The 16439-nt window shown below is 45.2% G+C and overlaps 1 long non-coding RNA gene across 1 annotated transcript; it reads left to right on the plus strand.

Moving 5' to 3' along the window:
* The first annotated feature begins 262 nt into the window (after nucleotides 1-262).
* LOC142294729 (uncharacterized) lies at nucleotides 263-4410 on the plus strand. Its single transcript, XR_012751307.1, has 5 exons — nucleotides 263-844; nucleotides 971-1073; nucleotides 2083-2221; nucleotides 2298-2409; nucleotides 3083-4410. It is a non-coding gene; the product is annotated as an uncharacterized LOC142294729 (long non-coding RNA).
* The last annotated feature ends 12029 nt before the right edge of the window (nucleotides 4411-16439 follow it).

Here is a 16439-nt window from a genome sequence, read left to right on the forward strand (position 1 = left end):
TGACCTTGTCCAGATTGCTGATTCCCCAGGAAGTGTCTCGGTGACTGTCTGCTGTGGATCCCGCCATCATCCGTTAGCCTGATCCCGTCACCGGTCCCACCTGGTAACTTCAGCCTGCACATCTCGCTGGATCCGGATCCCGTCTGCTGTTCCTACTCGGCACCCGAACCTGGTTCCAGTCATCCTTCCTGCCTACGGTCCCTTTGGACTATAGACATCTCCTGTGCAGACTTCTGAAGGACCCGTACTCTGTACCACTAGTGTTCCGGCTACCGTGCATCTAGGCCCTCTGGTGGGGTGATCGGACAGTCCCTGTATAGGGGTTAGCTCCGGGTTGCCTCTCTGGGGGAGTCCGGTGCACGGTCCCGTGAATCCACTTCCAGGACGTTACACTCTCTATGAGTAAGCAAAATTGTAGTGGGCTAAAGGACTAAGTCCCAATTAATGTTTTTTAAAATAGACACACTTGGCTAAAAACCATGTCACCATGCCAATTGGGATTCATTCTACTGTATCTGTAGATTATCTGCAGTAGAATCATAGAATGTTATAGTTGGAAGGGACCTCCAGGGTCATCTGGTCCAACTCCCTGCTCAAAGCAGGATTCACTATATCATCCCACACAGGTGTCTGTCCAGATTCCTTTTCAGAGATCCAGTTCAAGTGATTTTTTATCAACTACCGGCAGCGAGGCAGATATCGGACCCGCAGAGGTGGGCGCTGTCGGCGCAATAAATCGAAGAACGACCAGACCAAGAAAACAAACGGGGCCATACAAGACCAGCGCCCGAGTCAGACGATAGATGAGTCCATAGAGAGCACCCAACCCAGTCATATGCAGCAGGTGAGAGATGATGCTTTACAGATCATTAATTTGTCTACCCATATACTTTCGGAACAAGAGACCAGGATACTAAAAAGGGGACTAACTTTTTCTCCCACAAATGGGTTGAATCACCTTGTCTTCCAGGTGATTCATCACAAACCAGAAATGTTGAATGACCTTTCAATTGATGACCAACAAGTCTTCCGTGACCTCTTGGACCTATTGGAAGAAAATGACGACACCCCAGGTAGAAAAAGATTTCCCTATAAAAACAAGTCCACAGTATTACCATGCTTCTCCCTAGTTCCATCGGTTCGTATATTCTTTGAACTGGCCAAAAAAGACATACTCCAACTAAAGAATGCACCCTTAACATCTAATCTAACATATCAGGAAAAAGCAGCCATCAGAAGCCTTAAACAGAACAACACCTTTGTAATAAAGGAGGCTGATAAAGGGGGCAACATTGTACTGTGGCCCATAGAGATGTATTTGGAGGAAGCCAGGCGGCAGCTTGGCAACCCCAAGTTTTACAATCGGTTGCCTTCTGACCCAACCTCGGTGTTTACAACTAAACTTCACAGGATCTTGGATACTGCTTATCATCATGGGATCATTAACAACACTGAGAAAAAATATATGTGGGTGGAACATCCTGTGATACCCACATTCTATATGCTCCCTAAAGTGCATAAGTCTGTGGAAAACCCTCCAGGGAGACCAATTATTGCCAGTATTGGTAGTCTATGCGAGAGGGCAAGTAATTATGTGGACTTCTTTTTACAACCCATGGTCACATCCATCCCTTCATATGTTCGTGACACCTCCAACTTTATAAAGATCTGCCAAGATGTACAACTCACATCGCAGTCACTTTTGGTGACCTGTGATGTTGAGTCACTTTATACCAACATTGGACACAATCACGGGATGTGTGCAGTTACGCACTTTTTGGATAAACAAACACACTCAGACCAGATGCATGATTTGATCATAACTTCTACAAACAAATCTCTGGAGTGGCCATGGGAGTGAAATGTGCACCCGCGTTCGCCAACCTATTTTTAGGATGGTGGGAAGCATTATGGGTATACAGGTTGGACCAGTTCAAAACCCGAATAACACATTGGTCCAGATATATAGATGATGTCTTTTTTATCTGGAATGGGACGGAGGAAGAGTGTCAGGAATTCATAACAAAATTGAATGACAATGATCTTAATATATATTTAACCTGCACTATATCATCTTTCAAGGTCAACTTTCTGGATTTGGAGATTATAAGAAATAACGACAAAATCATAACCAATCTATACCGGAAGACGATGGCGACAAATAGCCTGCTTGAATTTAACAGCTTTCATCCGATGCATACAAAGACTGGTGTACCAACAGGTCAGTTTCTCAGAATAAGACGGAACTGTACCAATGATGAAGAATTTCGTTCACAAGCTCAAAATTTAACCCACAGGTTTCGGGCACGCGGATACCCCAAAAATGTGATCTCGAGGACATTTCAGAGGGCGAATCAGGAGTCTCAAGCGTCATTGATTGTGACGAATTCAAAGAAACAAGATCGGCAGGTGAGACTTATTACCACATATAATAATCAGTGGGATAAAATAAGAAACATCTTACAAGATCACTGGCCCATTCTGACCACAGATCTCCAGACGTGCAATGTGGTCGGTGAACGCCCTCTTTTGACTGCACGGAGGGCACCGAACCTGCGAGATACTCTGATGAGCAGCCACTTTGTGAAACCACAAATTAAACTTAACAGAGGGTACAATCCCATAGGTTCTTACCCCTGTGGAGATTGTAACATCTGCCAATTTATGCAGATCACTCGAAACAAATTTTGTAACCCCCGGGATAACAAGGAACATATACTAACAACATATATTAATTGTAAATCGAAGAATGTCATCTATGCTATAATTTGTCCCTGTAATCTGATATATGTGGGTCAAACGTCACAAGAGTTGAGGAAAAGAGTCCAAAAACATGTCTCCACTATCAATCTGGCAGTTTCGGACCAAAGGAAGGGTAAGTCGCTTACCCCTATAGCTACCCACTTTCTTCAACATCGTAAGTCCAATCCTAGAGGGATACGCATATTGGGGTTACAAAAGTTTAAGGGCAATGGTAGAGGGGGATCTTGCCATAAATGGTTATTGCAGACGGAATCCAGATGGATATTTGAATTAAACTCTATCACACCGTGTGGACTAAATGAAGAACTTCTCTTCACAGGATTTTTGGGATAAAACAACATATATGCCCACTTGGACGATGGATACCATCGGAATATATCTGGATATGACTGTCGGAAATGCTGTATGGATCACATGTCTCATCTGAAGAAATTAGAGAAGAAAGATATTCTTCGGTCAAATATAATGGACTATATTTGTTTGTCTACTTGATTCTGGACGTAGAACAGGAAAAGAAGATAACGGACGATACTTATATAGAACATCACGCTTGGAATTTGAAGGGGAAGTGTGCACTACTGGATCACAAATGCACAATGTGTTATATGCTGGACATTATAACTCTGTCCTATAAATTCAAGATGAGTATGTTTACAGCATCTCATCTAATGTACCTAATAGAGTGTTTGGAGGGCATGGAATGATGTAGATAATTGCCCATACTATATGGCAGAACTATGGCCATTATGTAAAATAATAATCTAGGACTGCATATACATATATTTTTTTGTGCAGCAGGTAAAACCAATCTATGGATATATAGGAAAGAAATATGACATGAGTCGGCTCCATAGTTTACTTTCTTTGGACATATGAGCATAAGCATTTAGAGGTTAATTACCTACAATGCTGTGCTGGCGATCTATTATATTTCTTTCCTCTTCGGTTTGCCATAGTATTCTGAGATCCTTTTCTGAAATCCCCTATGTTATGATTCCGGCGATACTGCGCATGCGAGCTCTATGGCTTTCCTCCCCTCCTCGTATTCATCTTGTCTCCATAACGACTATAGACGCTGACTTTGTGACGGGTAGGAAAGCGCATGCGCGACATACAAGACCTCTCACACGAACCGGAACTTGATTTTGTGAAACAGATGCCTGCGCAGCATCTGCCATGGACTGGAGTTACCATGGCCGGCGGTTTGCACACGTGGGGCACTATTTGCTCCGAACTGGTCCGGACCAGAGCACACAGGTGACGTTTGGCCACATGTAATTATGTTTGCATATTATATAAGAGGATTGGGGTTTGAATTGTTACCACTGTCTGTCCCTGATGAAGCCTAGCGGCGATACGCGTGGGGCGTATCCCGGGGTCTCCATGAAGTGAGGTCGCTATACTCAGCTGGGTCCACCATTGGTCTGTAAAGAAATTGACTAGGGCCGTTTTATCAGCTTTCTCCCATAATGGGAACATGCATTGACTCTCTATTTTAGGGATTACATTATGGCCTGATATATCGGATGCATTGGTGACCCTAACCTTAGTAACAATATTGAGTATTGGGGTGTTGTGATTTATACTGCTTTGTATTATTGATTTATTGCAAGTGTACACTCCATGTAGATAATTGTGGCTTATGGAGATACCCAGGTGTGGGCTATATGTTTTTTAACTGTTTTTAATCTCCTTTTGCAATTCAATAAAATCCTATTTATTCACATGATTGTTAGGTGTGCTTCCCGTTATAAGCAGTACTTTTTCTCTTTCCTTGTGACTTATGCCTATACTGCTTGTGGCAGCACCCTGTTATGTTACTCATGTCAATACTGCTGTGCACCTTTTTTCTTAAAATAACAGATTCCTTTTTACGACTTCCATTGAAGGGGACCTCACTACCTCTTATGGTTCCACTTATTGATCACCCTCACTGTCAAAAAGTTTTTATTCTATAATCTAATCTGATTGATTGCTCTCAGTGAGAGAAACAAAATTAAAATGTTGTAGTTGTGATACCTTTTAATGGCTAACTAAAATAAAAATAAAATATGATGTTATAAAGCAAGCTTTCGAGACATCTCAGGTCTCTTCCTCAGGCATGGTATGACATAATATGAACAAGATATTATAGATAACATCATATATTATTTTTATTTTTAGTTAGCCATTAAAAGGTATCACAACTACAAAATTTTAATTTTGTTTCTCTCACTGAGAGCAATCAATCATTTTTCATCTGGCTAACACGGTACCAAAACCTTTTTCTTTTAACTAATAATCTAATCTGTAACTCCTCCCAATCAGTTTAATTCCATTGCTTCTATTCTTTCCTTGTGCAAATGAAAATAGGGCTGACCCCTCTACAGAGTGACAGCCCCTCAGATATTTGTAGACAGCTATTAAGTTTCCTCTCTGTTTTCTTTTTTGCAAGCTAAACATTCCCAAATCCTGTAACCATTTCTCATAAGACATGGTTTGTAGACTGGTCACCATTCTGGCTGGTCTCCTCTGAACTTGCTCCAATTTGTTGATGTAGTTTTTAAGACGTGGTGCCCATAATTACAGATGAGGTCTGATCAAAGAGGAGTAGAGGGTGATAATTACTTCATGTGATCTGGACTCTGTGCTTCTGTTAGTACATCCCACAATTTGGTTTGCCTTTTTTGCTGCTGCATCACACTGTTGACTCATGTTCAGTCTGTCATCTATTAGTATACTATTAGTATATTAGTAGTTCTAGATTTGATATTGTTGACATTAATTTTTTCCCATAGGCAAAGTGATGTGAAAGACTACAAACTAAGCTGTTAGGTTGCATGTACAGCAGCTGATGCAGTATCAGCTCGCCTGTGGGAATGCGAGTGTGCTCCGCAGGCGAATGCAGCAGTCCGTGCCTACAATTAGGGTTCGGCGCGCTACCACCTTTTGCTTTTTTTTTCTCCCTGTGGAGAACACTTGGGCCACAGCAACAGAAATTAACATGCTGCGGCTCGGAAAGCCGCGCCGCATGTCAGTTTATGGAGCAGAGCAAAGAAGCACCGGAGATTTCTATTAATCCATCCACTGTGCTTCTGCTGTACAACACAGCATTCTGGACACAGAAAATCACGCTACTTCCAAAACGCTGCAAACACTGACTGTGCACATTACCCTTACAGTCCCAAACCAGATTGAGCATGGTCTTCACTTCTGTCATGTTCTATGCTGTTTGGCTGCAGCTGTGACATCACTTCAACATTGCTGCAGTCAATCACAGCTCTGATGGAGCTGGAACGAGTTGCTGAGGTCAGTGATTGGCTGCAACAGACCAATGTCTTGATGAAGACACACTTCTGAACTCATGTAGTGGTTAATAAAGTTTCTTGTTGTTGTGTTACACATGGGATCGAAAGAAAAAAAAAAAAGAGTGAATCGGGACAAGACCTTTAGTTGCAGGGTGCCCTTTGCAGATTTTTATTTTCTTTCAACTCACTATTACAAACTTTGCTATGTAAGGGGATTTTTCCTTTTAAAGTGGTTATTTTATCAAATAAATCTATTCACAATGATGTACATGCTGCCATTATTATCATATAGGTCAAATGTGTCTGAGCGCAGCTTGATAGTAATGTATTCAATGCTTCATAACTTCTGTCGGGGGCCATCAATCACTAGCGAGTAACATTATGCCAGACCAGGTAATAAAATGAAGAGCTACGGCTGTGGTCAGGTCAGAGGCCGTTCTCATACCTCCTGTCCGTCTGCCACACATTACACACCGGCCACTGTGACAGGTCTTGCAAGTTGACTAGCAGCAATTCAATCTTTAGGCCCTGTGCGCACGCTGCGTTTTTTGCCACGTTTTTACTGCATGCATTGCCTTCTGCAGCAAAGTCTATGAGAATTCAGAAAGGCTGTGCGCACGTTGTTTTATTTCCTTGCAGTTATTGATGAAGAAAAAATAAGCAGCATGTCAATTCTTTCTGCATTTTAGAGAATTTCAGATCAATCCCCGCTGACTCGGGGTCATTGGGGGATTGATCCCCGGTATCCGGCAAGATGCTGGTCCCTATATAAAGTCTATGGGGACCAGAATCCGGCACTAAGGGGTAGGAGCAAGCACTTCATACTCACTGATCATGGGGCGGCTGTCACACTGCTCCCGTGGCCTCTCATTTGTCTTCCAGGCCCACTCATTAGGTTCATTCACTGCTTCCCCCGCTCACCATTGGCTGTGATTGGTTGCAGTCAGATGCGCCCCCACGCTGAATGACACCTGGCTGACTGCAACCAATCACAGCCGCGGATGGGTCTATATAGTACAGTAAAATAAATAACAGCGTGCAATCCCCTCGATTTTGATATCCAGCCAAGATAAAGCCTCACAACTGAGGGCCGTTATTCTCATATTGGGGAGGCCTATGATTATTAGGCTGACCCCCCCAATCTAAAAATATCAGCCTGTAGCCTCCCGGATCCCCACATCTATTAGATGCGACAGTCCCGGCACTTTAGCCGGATCATCCCGATTATCCTGGTGTTTTGGCAATCGAGGAGTTAATAGCAGCCCATAGCTGCCACTAAGTCCTAGATTAGTGATGGCAGGCATCTATGAGACACCATAGAAGAGAGGAAATCCAGTAACCGCTTAGGCTAAGTTCACATTTCCGCTAAAATGTATCAGTCACAATCCGCTGCTCTTGTAAACAACGGAATCCATTTAGCGGATTCCGTTGCTCCCATAGACTTGTATGAGCAGCGGATTGTGACTGATGATGCTGCGTTGCACCCTCCGCCTGACTGATCAGTCGTGGAACGACTAACCGCCGGGCGGGAGGAACGCAGCATGTAACGTTTTTTGAGCAGCGCGATCCGTTGGATTTCGCTGCGCATGCTCTCTGGCTCCCTGCACACGTCACCAGCTTTGGTTGGTTACCCGATATTTACCCTGGTTACGGTGCAAGGAGCCAGCGCTAAGCGGTGTAAGCCCGTAACCAAGGTAAATATCGGGTAACCAAGGTAAACATCGGGTGCTTTGCTACCCGATATTTAGTCTGGTTACGTGTGCAGGGAGGCCGACACTTCCCCGCTCGGCCCCGCCCCCTCCCGCACTCCGCACATGTGTGTGTGTACACACACACACACACACACACTCACACATACACTCACCTGTCCCCAGCCATGCAGACTGCAGCACTGCCACTGACATCCTCAGCGCCTGGCCCCGCCCCCTGCTTGGCTCCGCCCCCTCCCGCATTCAGCATGTGTATACACACACACACACACACACACTCACCTGTCCTGCAGTCCCTGCGGCACTGACGTCCCCCCCCCGAACTCCGCCCCCGAACTCCGCCCCCCCCGCACACAACGGAATCCGACAAAGAATTCTGTTCTTTGTCATCCGTTGTACAGCGTTGAACAGCGCATCAGTCACATGCGTCAAGCGACGCATGTGACTGATACAAAACAACGGAAATGTGAACTTAGCCTTAATTAAAAGAAACTTTAACAAAGACAGTGAAAAAGCATGATTGTGAAAAAAACGGACGCACTGTCCGTCAACGTGTTTCACACAGATGACTGCTCTTAATCATGACAATATCAAAGTGAATGCGGCCATTTCTAAAACCCACACAACCTTTGAGGGTGGGAACAAACACCGTCAATGAATTAACAAATTACCAAGACATGAGCAAATGACAACTTACAAAAATAGAAGATTACAAGAATGCATCAATACAAGCATTAATATAATTACACACTATATAATACAAAAGTACAAAGAATATATACATATAGAAATATTCTCTCTTATTTCACTTGTGGGATTCTTTCCAATAGATGAAAAACATTCATATTCAATGGATGAGGAATAATTCTTTCTTGGACCAGATTTTGCCCCGAACTCTATAAAGAAAAATGACCAATAATTAATAATAATAATGCTACAAATTAACATAAATTGTGTATAATGAATACACTGAATAATAACCTGGTAATAAACATATCAACATAAGTAACACAGATCAATTTTATAATACAGGACTTTGGGATATCTAGTTCCAGCTTTAATATCCAATGGGCTTCCCTTTTATATAGTAAGCTACTCCAATCCCCTCCTCTTGGAGGTCTATCCACCAGCTCCATGCCTCTAATGGAAAAGGACGAAAGGGACCCCAGGTGCTGCTCTCAAAGTGCTGGGATAAACCTGACATTGATCCCTTCGTAGAAAGAGGCTGAGGAGCCGCATCCCGCACAAGAGGCCTAGGAGCCGCATCCCGCACAAGAGGCCGAGGAGCCGCATCCCGCACAAGAGGCCGAGGAGCCGCATCCCGCACAAGAGGCCGAGGAGCCGCATCCCGCACAAGAGGCCGAGGAGCCGCATCCCGCACAAGAGGCTGAGGAGCCGCATCCCGCACAAGAGGCCGAGGAGCCGCATCCCGCACAAGAGGCCGAGGAGCCGCATCCCGCACAAGAGGCCGAGGAGCCGCATCCCGCACAAGAGGCCGAGGAGCCGCATCCCGCACAAGAGGCTGAGGAGCCGCATCCCGCACAAGAGGCCGAGGAGCCGCATCCCGCACAAGAGGCCGAGGAGCCGCATCCCGCACAAGAGGCCGAGGAGCCGCATCCCGCACAAGAGGCCGAGGAGCCGCATCCCACACATGTTCTGCAATGCAGTACAACTTAATATAACTTACAGATGCCACAGGAAGCGAGATATATAAGAGGAGTCGTATTACAATTAATAAATTGCTTGATAACAGAAGAACACGTGCCGTCAAAATTACTAAAGGGATTAACACACTAAATACCGGCGCGAGCTCCACGTGTTCTGACCACACTGGAAATTACCATTATGGCTAGATGGATTCACCAACTTAGTATAGGAAGAAACAAATAGACTGGGAGACAGGCAGTTCTTATTGCACTCTCTCCCCCTCCCCCATAGACAGAGCATCGCACTCTCCCCCTCTCCTCCCCGTAGAGAGAGTATCGCACTCTTCCCCCCCCCGTAGACAGAGCATCGCACTTCCCCCCCCGTAGATAGAGCATCACACTCCCCCCCTCCTCCCTGTAGACAGAGCATCGCACTCTCCCCCTCTCCTTCCCGTAGACAGAGCATCGCACTCTCCCCCTCTCCTTCCCGTAGACAGAGCATCGCACTCTCTCCCCCTCCCGCCATAGACAGTGCATTCCACTCTTTCCCCTCCCCCGTAGACAGAGCGTTGCACTCTCCCCCCGTAGACAGAGCATCGCACTCTCCCCCCTTCCCCCCCGTAGAAAGAGCATCGCACTCTCTCACTCTGTAGACAGAGCATCGCACTTGTACCACCCTACAGAGCGTTGCACTCTCCCCCCCGTAGACAGAGCATCGCACTCTCCCCCCTTCCCCCCCGTAGAAAGAGCATCGCACTCTCTCACTCTGTAGACAGAGCATCGCACTTGTACCACCCTGATGTTAGTCGGTCTGCTCTGATCCGGGATCGTCGTGGCTCGAGGGGTCTAAACCCGGCTTGGCGGACACTCTGATCCGTGAAAGGGGAATATTTACAGGGGAAAAGTTTGTGACACCACTTGCGGGTTGTGGTAATGGGAGTACTGTCGCTGCTGGAGAGAGTACCGAGGCAGATGGTGTGAAGCAGCAAGGTGTCAGTCTCTCCGCAGATAGGGAAGGCCCCGGGCTCAGGGGGATGGCAGATTTGGGAGGACAGGGTGCAGGAACCAGGGTACTCACTGCGGGTAGTCGTGGTGTTGGATACACAGGAGACACACACTGTAGGTAAACCAAAGTCTCTGCATACAGCTGCCGCTGCCGGGAGCTCGTCCAAGTACCCGGTCCCACCGGTGTCACTTAGTGATTCGGAACCTGCCTTCGTGCACAATTTGTTGTCCGTTGATGGTCCCCGTGGCTTGAAACTGTTGGGGGCCCTGCTCACTATGTGTAGTGTAGCCGTGCTCTTAAGGGTTAGCACTTAGGATCTCAGTGGGTTGCTTTGTCTGGAAAAACCCTGTCCCTCTCATTGTGCTGATGCCCTCAATCTCTGAGTGTCTAGGGAAGTTCTTGAAGATCCTCTCCCTTTCAGGTGAATTGTAAGGACACTGAATCGGCTCCTAACCTAGGGTCCTGTACCCCATCGTGCTCGGTACCAGTCAGTTCTGTTGGGCCTTTCTGGTGCCGACAGTCCCTCCAAGACTACGTCTGTCACACCCCTGTCCAACGTCCCTGCAACCGGTCCCCGACTATTCTGGACCCGGATCACTGCTTGCGACCCAATCAGTTTCCCTTAGCTCCCCAGGCGCTACTTCTCCCAGCTCCTCTCTCTCTGGAACTCACTTCTCATCTCCTCTCTTTCAGTCTGCTTAGTCCGCCAAGTGGCTGGCCCATTTTCCAGCTAGTCCAACACCCCTGGTGTGTCTGGCAGTGACTGATGTGAGGTGATTGGGTTTTGTGGTGCAGATGGGAGTGACACCGGTTTCCTAGTTACCTGGAACCATGGGGGGTAGGCCCTGCACCCTGGGTAAGGATGCAGTTCCCTGTGGCACCCTGATGTATTTAGGGGCGCCACACACCCACACACTCTCTCCCCCCCATAGACAGAGCATCGCACTCTCTCTCCCGCATAGAGCATTTCACCTACTGCTGCACACTATTGCACCAAGAGGCATTGACCTACAATACCTTTTTATTTACCCCTGAAGCTCATATGTGAAAAGCTTTCCATCAGATATAACTTACCTCCTCTTATATCATAAATTTAGGGCTGAAAAAACACATGGAAAACAACCCTGGTGCTTGAACAGCAAATTGTAGACCGACTGGCGGCAAACTAAAGGCTCCTGCCAAGAGTCCATGGGCATGACGTCAGCAGAGGTCCCTCTGGCCACTGGGATTTAGACTATCAGCACCAGACAAGGGTTGCGGCTAAATTCTAGTGGCTAGAAGGACCTACCTGTGTAGTGGGCGTGACCGGCTTTGTTAGTGGGCGTGGTCATGTTTCCTCCCGTCCACTATAATCATGCAGGCATCCCCCCCTTCCCCCCTCATTTGGGGGTCTTACCTCAGACCCTTGCTTCTATTATAAACAACTCCAGGACCACGTGGAGTTTCTTTCTGGTATCAGCTGTGTTGGCTGAGGCTCCGCCCCTTCTGATCACATGAGCATGACGTCACCACAGGTCCTTTGGCACACTGGGAATTACCATCAAACAAGTCTATGGACCATACGGGAGAGAAGAAGAGAGAAGAGTCACCCAATCATCAAAAGTAAAAGCCCCCCAGTGTGTAGGTGTCTGAGTGCACAGGATTGTGCCTGTCTTTGTGTATGCTTATTTGTATGTGAATGTTTTCAAATATGTATATGCTTCTATGTGACTATACCTGTGTGTGTGTGTATATACGGCTGTACGCTGTGTGTAGGTGTCTATTTATTTGTATACGGCTGTACCCTGTGTGTAGGTGTCTGTGTACATATGTGTATACGGCTGTATTCTGTATAGGTGTATGTGTATACGGCTGTACGCTGTGTGTAGGTGTCTCTGTATAAGACCCGCAACACACATCCGTGTAATTTGTACGTGTGCGGTACGTATTTGCACGTACCGGAGACACGTACACACGGAGACACGTTATTCAATGGAAGATGGCACACGTACGTAAAATCACACGGAACGTGTGTCCGTGTGGTAAGTACGTGTGTGCGCTTTTCTACACGGACGACATGTCCGTTTTTGGCCGGCAGCACGCAGGCACGGACCCGCTTTAGTCTATGGGTCCGTGCCTGCACGGACCGCGCACGGAGTATGTCCGTGTTCAGCACGTATCGTCCGTGTCCGTATTTCATCACAAAATTGGAAACACTTGTTACCAATCTATTGGGTCAATTGAAGGCAAACAACAACACCAGGATCTCATGATGAATGATTAAAATCGTTAATTGGGTAAGAATACGGATCTGAAAAAACGGACAGCACACGGACTACACACGTACGTAGTTTATGTCAATACGGACATTCCACACATACACACGGCTCGCATATCACCCGGATGCCATACGTACCGGAGAAACGCCCCAAAAATACGGAACACGGACCCGAAAAACGGACCGTGTCATACGGACGTTTTTTTTGCGGAAGTGTGTTTTAGGCCTAAGGCTGTACAATGTGTGTAGATGTCTGTGTATGTGTATAAGGCTGTACGCTGTGTGTAGGTGTCTGTGTATAAGGCTGTACGCTGTCTGTGTATGTGTATACGGCTGTACGCTGTGTAGGTGTATGTGTATACGGCTGTATGCTGTGATTAGGTGTCTGTGCATGTGTATACAGCTGTACACTGTGTGTATGTTTTCACCGACTGCTGAATGAGCCTTAAAGTGAATCTGTCAGCAGGTTTTTGCTCCCCCATCTGAGAACAGCATAATGTAGAGACAGATACCCGGATTCCAGCGATGTGTCACTTACTGGGCTGTTTGCTGTCATTGTGATAAAATCAATGTTTTCGCTGCTGCAGATCTAGGAGTGATACAGAGCTCATGAATATGCTGGACTACCTTCAGCATGCCAAGTAGTCCTGTAATGATAATCTGCTGATTAACCAGTGATATTATCAAAACTACACTAAGCAGCCCAATAAGTGACAATCGCTGGAATCAGGATCTCTTCCCCTAAGTTATGCTGCACTCAGATTAGGTGTTAAAAACCTGGTGACAGATTCCCTTTGAAGGGGTTGTCAGGTCTAAATTCACAAGTCTGCATTATCACAATTTGGTTTCAATTAGTTTAAAGACTGTATGTGACACATTCCCTTAAAGAAAAGAAAAAAATATACCAAAAAGGTTAGATTTAAAAAAGTAAAACAACAACAAACAAACAAAAAAAAAGTTAGAGTAGAATAGGGCCCTGCCAAAAGAGTCGTGTCGTGCCTGCCACCTTGTCGTGGTGGCAGGCTTAAAAAAATCTTTTAGCCACAACAAAATCTGATGGCTGCGTGTGTGATACGGTGTTCAATGTGAAGGGTTAATGTGTGATTGGTGAGGTTGTAGTGCAGAAGTAAAGTTTATCCAAGAGTGGCGGTGGGACTATGGAAGATTCGTGGGGTGGAGGCGGAGCTGGGGTGGAGCCTTAAGGGGGCCCCGAAATTTTGCCGGTATGGGGCCCTGAAATTCCTAGTGGCAGCCCTGCAGGGCAATGGTTTATGAGGAGGATGTCAGTTGTGTACTTTAAGCTGGCATAAAACCGAGGGGTTAGTAATGGAGAGGTGTCCATCAGACACCCCCATTACTAACCCAGTAATCCAAAAACACAGACACACACACAAAAAAAAAATAACTTATTTCAATAAACACCCCTTGAAACATATACAAATATGTAATTATATATATATATATATATATATATATATATATATATATATGCATATACATATACACATACATATATATATATATATATATATATATATATATATATATATATATATATATATATATATACACACATTATATAATATATATATACATACAGTACGGACCAAAGGTTTGGACACATCTTCTCATCTCTAGAACAACTGTTAAGAGGATACTTGTGCAGCAGACCTTCATGGTAAAATAGCTGCTAGGAAACTACTGCTAAGGACAGACAACAAGCAGAAGAGACTTGTTTGGGCTAAAGAACCCAAGGAATGGATATTAGACCAGTGGAAATCTGTGCTTTGGTCTGATGAGTCCAAATTTGAGATCTTTGGATCCAACCACCATGTCTTTGTAGAAAAGGTGAGTGGATGGACTCTACATGCCTGGTTCCCACTGTGAAGCATGGAGGAGGAGATGTGATGGTGTGGGGGTGCTTTGCTGGTGACACTGTTGGGGATTTATTCAAAATTGAAGGCATACTAAACCACCATGTCTACCACAGCATCTTGCAGCAGCATACTATTCCATCCGATTTGCATTTAGTTGGACCATCATTTATTTTTCAACAGGACAATGACCCCAAACACACCTCCAGGCTGTGTAAGGGCTATTTGACTAAGGAGAGTGATGGGGTGCTACGCCAGATGACCTGGCCTCCATAGTCACCAGACCTGAACCCAATCGAGATGGTTTGGGGTGAGCTGGACTGCAAAGTGAAGGCAAAAGGGCCAACAAGTGCTAAGCATCTCTGGGAACTCCTTCAAGACTGCTGGAAAACCATTTCCGGGACTACCTCTTGAAGCTCATCAAGAGAATGCCAAGAGTGCGCAGAGCAGTAATCAAAGCAAAAGGTGGCTACTTTGAAGAACCTAGAATATAAGGCAAATTTTCAGTTGTTTCACACTTTTTTGTTAAGTATTTCATTCCACATGTGTTAATTCATAGTTTTGATGCCTTCAATGTGAATCTACAATTTTCAGAGTCATGAAAATAAAGAAAACTCTTTGAATGAGAACGTCTGTCCAAGCTTTTATATATATGATTTTATAAACCATGCAGCTCTGCCATAGTCCAGGGAATGCCCACCAAAAAATATTAACACAAATAAAGCAAGGCACATGATAATAATAATGATAACAAAGAATATTTTTATAGCGCCAACATATTCCGCAGCACTTTACAATCAGGGGGGGCTTGTACTCACAAAAACAAAACAAAATACCACATAGTTCAGCAGCTACATTAGGAATGAGGGCCCTGCTCGAAAGCTTACCCTCATCAAGTCCCAGCTGATTCTATGTAGTCCAAAGCGAATCTGACAAGCAAAGTCTATGAAACATCAATCTGACACTCTGTAGCAGGGGTCTCAAACTCGGCTGGGTGTATGGGCCGCACAGAGAAAAAAAAATAATTTGGGGGGCCGCATTCTTTGCAGGACAAAGTGACATTTTTATTGGTACCATATATAATATATTTTATTGTTTTTTTACACACCTTGGGATCACGGATTTTGAACATTTTCACTTGTTCATTATAGCTAACGTGCACATTCTTTGTTTAAATATAAACATTTTTTTTATATTTTATTCCTTTCTTGTAACTAATAGTCTTACAATTAGCACTATATAGAAATTTTGACCAACATCTTTTAGTAATGTTCCCCATATTGTTGTAATGTACCCATCCTTTTCCCCTTGTAGTATTGTGCCCCATCCCACAGTAATGTGCTCATCCTTGTCCCCTTGTAGTATTGTACCCCATCCTAGTCCCCATCCCACAGTAATGTGCCCATCCTTGTCCCCTTGTAGTATTGTACCCCATCCTAGTCCCCATCCCACAGTAATGTGCCCATCCTTGTCCCCTTGTAGTATTGTACCCCTTCCTAGTCCCCATCCCACAGTAATGTGCCCATCCTTGTCCCCTTGTAGTATTGTACCCCATCCTAGTCCCCATCCCACAGTAATGTGCCCATCCTTGTCCCCTTGTAGTATTGTACCCCATCCTAGTCCCCATCCCACAGTGATGTGCTCATCCTTGTCCCCATCCTAAAGTAATGTTCCCCATCCTTGTCCCCATTTTGTAGTAATGTGTTCATCCTTGTCCCCATGTTATAGTAATGTGTTCATCCTTGTCCCCCATCTTATAGTAATGTACCCATCCTTTAGTAATGTGCCAACCTTGTCCCCACCCTATAGTAATGTCCCCAGCATTATCCCTATTCTATAGTAATGTTTCCCATCCTTGTCCCCTTGTAGTAATGTCCCCATCCTACAGTAATGTGCC

The sequence above is a fragment of the Anomaloglossus baeobatrachus genome, chromosome 1 (genome assembly GCF_048569485.1).
Source record: "Anomaloglossus baeobatrachus isolate aAnoBae1 chromosome 1, aAnoBae1.hap1, whole genome shotgun sequence".
Lineage (NCBI taxonomy): Eukaryota > Metazoa > Chordata > Amphibia > Anura > Aromobatidae > Anomaloglossus > Anomaloglossus baeobatrachus.